Here is a 6,000-nt window from a genome sequence, read left to right as displayed (position 1 = left end):
TCCCTCAAAAAAGTCAGGGTGCCCATACTAGTATCCAACAACATAGACTTCAGGTTGAAAAGTATTAGAAGGGCCAGCGAAAGCCATTTTTAAAAATTAATGGATAGGGCATTTGCCTTGCATGCAGTCAGCCTGGCCAAGCCGGGTTCGATTCCTCCGCCCCTCTTGGAGAGCCCAGTAAACTACCAAGAGTATCTCGCCCACATGGCAAAGCCTGGCAAGTTCCCCATGATGTATTCAATATGCCAAATACAGTAACAACAAGTCTCAAAATGGAGACATTACTGGGCCCACTTGAGCAAAATCGATGAACAATGGGAGGACAGTGTTTGTTTTGTTTGTGTTTATGTACATAAGGAAGAAATCACTATTCTTAACATAGATGCATCCAAAGAGGGGCCAGCAAAATACTTAAAACATCTGCTAATAGACATCAAGGAGGACATTGATAGCAACACAAGAGTATTCAGACTTCAACATTGCCTTATCACCTCTTGATAGACCAACAAGACAAAAACTCAACAATGAGGTAGTGGCTCTGAAGGAAGAAATGGAAGAGAGAGTGCTAAGAGATGCATACAGGGCTTTTCATTCCCCCCCCAACAGAATACATATTTTTTTCCAGTGCACATGGAACATTTTCCAAGATAGACCACGTAGTGGGCGACAAAACAACCTTCAATAGAATCAGGAAGACATAATTTGTACCAACTATCTTTTCAGACCATGATATATTGAACATAGAGGTTAATCACACACAGAAACATAGAATCAAATCAAACTTCTGGAAATTAAACAGCTCAGTGTTGAACAACCAGTGGTTTAGAGAGGAAATTGAGGAAGAAATCAAAAGATTCCTGTAGACAAATGAGAATGAAGACATGAACTACCAGAACTATTGGGATACAGCTAAAGCAGTGCTAAGGGGGAAAATTCATAGCTCTGCAAGTATTTATCAGGAAGAAAGGGCCCACATACGTAAGTTGGCTTCACAGCTCAAGATCTTAAGGACCACCAACAAAAGGAGCCCAAATCAAGCAGGAGGAAAAAAATAATAAAATTTAGAGCAGAAATTAACAACATGGAAACCCAAAAAACAATCCAAAAGATCAATAAAGCCAAAAGTTGGTACTTTGAAAAAATAAACAAGATTGATAAATCACTAGCAAGACTCACAAAGAAAGAGAGAACCCTAATAAAATGAATCAGAAATAAAACGGAGGACATCACTACAGAAACCAAAGAAATGTAAAAGATCATCAGAGATTACTTTGAAAGTCTGTATGCCACGAAACAAGAGAACCTAGAAGAAATGGATAAATTGCTGGATTCCTCTAACTTCCAAGACTGAACCAAGAGGATTTGGAATACCTGAATAGATTATCACTATCAAGGAAATTGGAATAGTAATCAAAAGTTTTGCCAAAAACAGAATCCCATGTCCAGATGGATTCACTAGTGAATTCTTTCAACACTAAAGAGGACCTATTGACATCCTTTTCAAGCTTTTCCAGAGAATGGAAGAAACATAAACACTCCAAAACAGTTTCTATGAGGTATCACCCTAATATCAAAAGCAGACAGAGACACAACAAACAAAGAAAATTACAGGCTGATATTACTGATAAACACAGATCATCAACAAAATATTAGCAAATAGAATCCAAAAACTCATCAAAAAGATCATACACCATGACCAAGTGGGATCATCCCAGGGATGCAAGGATGACTTAACATTCGTAAGTCTCTCAACATAATCCATCAAATAAATAAAATAAAAGATAAAAACCATATGATCATATCAATAGGCACAGAGAAAGCGTTTGACAAGATACAGCACCCATTTATGAAGAAAATTCTCAGCAAAATGGGCACTGAAGGAACTTTCCTCAATATAGTCAAAACCATCTACCACAAGCCCACGACTAGCATAATCCTCAATGGGGAAAAACTAAAAGCTTTCCCTCTAAGATCAGGGATATGACTAGGATGCCCAGTCTCACTACTTCTATTCAATATAGTACTGGAAGTTCTTGCCATAGCAGTTATATAAGAAAAAGATATCAAAGGCATCCACATAGGAAAGGAAGAAATCAATCTCTCACTATTTGCAGATAACATGATACTGTACTTAGATAATCCTAAAACCTCTACCAAGAAGCTCCTAGAAATAGTTGACTTGTATAGTAAAGTAGCAGGCTACAAAATCAATACCCAAAGGTCCATGGTTTTCCTATATGCAAATAATGAGAGAGAAGTGATATTAAAAAAAATCCATTTGCAATCATGCCTCAGAAAATCAAGTACCTCGGAATCAGCTTAACTGTGGAGGTAAATGACTGTACATAGACAACTACAAAATGATACTTCAAGAAATAAAAGAGGACACTAAGAAATGGAGACACATTCCCTCCTCATGATTGGGAGGATCAACATTGTAAAATGGCAATACTCCCCAAGGCATTATACAGATTCAATATGATCCCTAGAGAATACCCAGGACATTCTTCAAAGAAATTGATCAAACACTCCTGGAATTCATATGGAACGATAAGACCCCAAGAAAATAGCTAAAATAGCTAAAGCAATTTTGGGGGTGGGGGGAAAGATGGGAGATATGACCTTCCCCAACCTCAAACTGTACTACAAAGTGGTAATAATTAAAACAGCATCTTATTAGAATAAAGACAGATCTGGAGACCAATGTAATAGGGTTGAATATCGTACCCTCAAATATATGATCATTTAATCTTTGATAAGGGAGCAAGAAATATGAAGCGAAGCAGGGAAAGTCTCTAACAAATGGTGCTGGCAAAACTAGACAGCTACATGCAAAAAACGGGGATCATATGGTCATATGGGGTATCAGGGATTAAACTCAGTTTGACCACATGCAAGGTAATTGTCCTACTGGCAGCTGACCTATCTTTCCAGCCCAAAGAGCTGCAGCTTTTGAAACTACCACAATCTCAGCGACTCTAGTTTTCGCTATCAGATAATTACATCTCTATTCCCTAGATATTTTCCTGTTCTTTTTTCAACTGAATTTAGAGATTAAGATAGCAAATTTCCTAACCCCTGATTGATCAAAACTTCCTTTTCTTTGTCCTAAAAATGTTTTCTCAGAACCTCAACAAGTACCATGTCTGAAGTGTTAGCCACTTCCCTTTACTCAGTCTTGGGAAAACCATGGTCTCCTGAGCTGCTTGCCTAGAGATCTGAGTTGCCCCTGAGACTACCTTTCTCCAGAGTCAAGTGTCAGCTCTGCTTTCCAGTGGAGGGCACCAATGAGTAGGGGTTGCAAATGTTCTCTCATTGGCCTGAGATCAGCTTGGTTAGAGAAATCAGAGAGGTCATGCACTGGTCACAGCTGCCCAGGTGGTAAGAATTTCCTTCAGAAGGTAAGAATTTCTGTGAAAAGCCAGAATGCTGTATTTGGAAAATCATGTACCCCAGGATGATGGTCTGCCAAACTTAATGTGCTTTTTTTCATCTGCTACTCTGCAAAGCTATTTATTCTAGCAAATACTAATCTGGGTTTACAGTTGACACAACTTCCACATCATCCTCCATTTCCTTTGTAGAAGACAATTTTTTGACAAATAAATCCCTGCCTCTTCCCTATACCCCTTAGTCTTCATTCAATAGTCCTATTTCCCCCATTCTGAGCCTTCTGTGCCTTGGTTCTTTGAAATTTATACCATCTTACACTTTTCTCTGTAATTTTCACCTGCTATTTTCTTGACTTCTATCCTCTAGTGATTTATGTTTCCACTCTCCCAAATTTAACACCCCTAGGGTCTTGCGATCATTCACAGAATTTTCTCCTCTAAAAGTTCAAGCATGGCCCAGGGATTGGCTCAATGGTAAATAAGTTCAAGCCTAGCACTAGCTGCTTTCAATCCGCAGCACTGCAAGATCGAACAAAAGCAAAATAGTCTGCTCTGAGCACAGTACTTTGTATGTTCTTTTCTTTTTCCCTCTTCTATCTCACGCTCTCTCCTTTTTTCTCCCCTGCTTAGTTATTTTACCCATTTAACTGTGCTACATTACCTCCTGTTCTCACTTTCTTCCAGATCCTCTCTTGGACCTTTTGTCAATATTGCCCACTGCTAGATACCCCCACCCCCAAACTCTCCCCCCTCCACCCCACAACCTGTCCTTTAATTTCACTGTCTGACAAAACTCTGTATCTATCCAATGTCTACTCTCCTTCATCCTATACTAATGTCAAGCATCTGGGGAGAACATGACAGGTGGCACTGATACACGGTGACAAAGACCTAATTCAGCTGACCTTTATAATGATTTAGAAACTCTTTCTTGTCTCTGTAATTTTGTGGCTGTCTTGTTTTTACAGAAAATATTTAAAATATTCTTCTCTTTCTTCAGTCCCCGACCCTACCTTCTATTCCCTTGCTCAATGAAAAATGACAGAAACTAGTAGAAAACTTTTTCAATAGATCTTCAACTCACATTAAAACAAATGAAACTTTCTCCTTTCTGTTTGTCTTATCCCCAGCAGCAACAGGAGCCATACTGTGAGACAGTGTTTGTCCATACACTTTTGTTTTGGGTATCATCCCACTCATCCTCCCTAAGTTCTTCATATCTTTAGTTCCTGTCTCTGACAATGAGACCCTCTGTAGCTGGCCTTGTGCTGAGAGCATGCGTTGGTGTGCTCAGTACTCTCCTGGAAGCTACTGTGCAGTCCCAACTATATTTCCCCTTTTCTTGTTCAAGTTTAGTCAAGGTCAGAGAGAAGCTCTGTGCTCCTTCTTCCACCAATAATAAACTGAAGTCTCTTTCGTCTTATTTTGATTTCTGCTCGTAAAATCAAACCCAAAGACCTGATGCTTATTTGTCATACAAATGAATTGCCCATAGGATTAGTCTTCACAACTAGCGAATTTCAGTGATATAGGAGTTCTCTCTCCCTTACAGATTCAAAGGGAAAGATGTCATTCTGCAGTATCAAGTAATTCTAGTTATTCATTTTATAATGCGCTATGTTGAGATCAATAAAAAAATATCACTTTTACCCCTATATATTAATAATACTTGCATTACTGTTTATTACTGTCACCAACTTTTCTATTATTATTTAAGAGAAATAAGCCCTTGCAAATATAACTTGAACAAGAGTATCTTTATAAAATATTGAAAGTATAAGAAGTTGCCGTGGTCTGTAAAATTAACTCCTCAAAAGAAACTTGTAATTTTAATTTGTTGTCCTAGGGGCTGGAGTGATATTACAGCAAACAGAGTGTTTGTCTTGTACACAGCTGACCCATGTCTGATCCCCAGAATTCTGTATGGTCCCTCATACATCGCCAGGAGTAATTCCTGTGTGCAGAGCCAGGAATAACCCCTGAGCATTGCTGGATGTGATCCCAAAAGCCCCAAAATAAATAAATAAATAAATAGAACTGTATTTAGTTTGTTGTCCTAATTGGCCATGTGTTGTTACTGTTTTGTAGGTAGAATCTCTGGGATTGATCCTGCTCCGGAAAGCTGTCCCCACCCCACTGCATCTCTTTCCAAGAACTGTTGAGTGTGCCCCCCCAAAAGAGAGAAAAAGTTAATAAAATACCCCCACAAAGTACTTGAGGTTTTTATTATCACCAGATAGGGTCTAATTTCTCTGCCTCTGAAGGTAGGTTGCATCAGAAGCCATGCACTTCTAATGATGACAATGCTGAATGACTTCCAGAGAGAGGTAATTAAAGTTGGCAAATAGTGCTTGGTTCTCAAGGCACTCTTGGCCACCAGTCAGCATGCTGAAGTGAAACGTTAAGAGCAGAGCCATTTAGATCAAATCTCCTTAAGGAACCAAGGCTCACCTCTAACCCATGAGGGAAGAAGCATTCAGTTCCTTCAGTTACCTCCTTCTGAGCCCCAGACTGAAACCCACTCAACAGCAGATTCAAAGGTAAAAATATTTTTACCTTTAAAAAATTTTAAAAAGACAGAGTTTGGGGATACATTATTTCAGAACAA

Source organism: Sorex fumeus, unplaced genomic scaffold (assembly GCF_029834395.1).
Source record: "Sorex fumeus unplaced genomic scaffold, SorFum_2.1 ptg000006l, whole genome shotgun sequence".
NCBI lineage: Eukaryota > Metazoa > Chordata > Mammalia > Eulipotyphla > Soricidae > Sorex > Sorex fumeus.
This window is presented reverse-complemented; position numbering follows the sequence as displayed.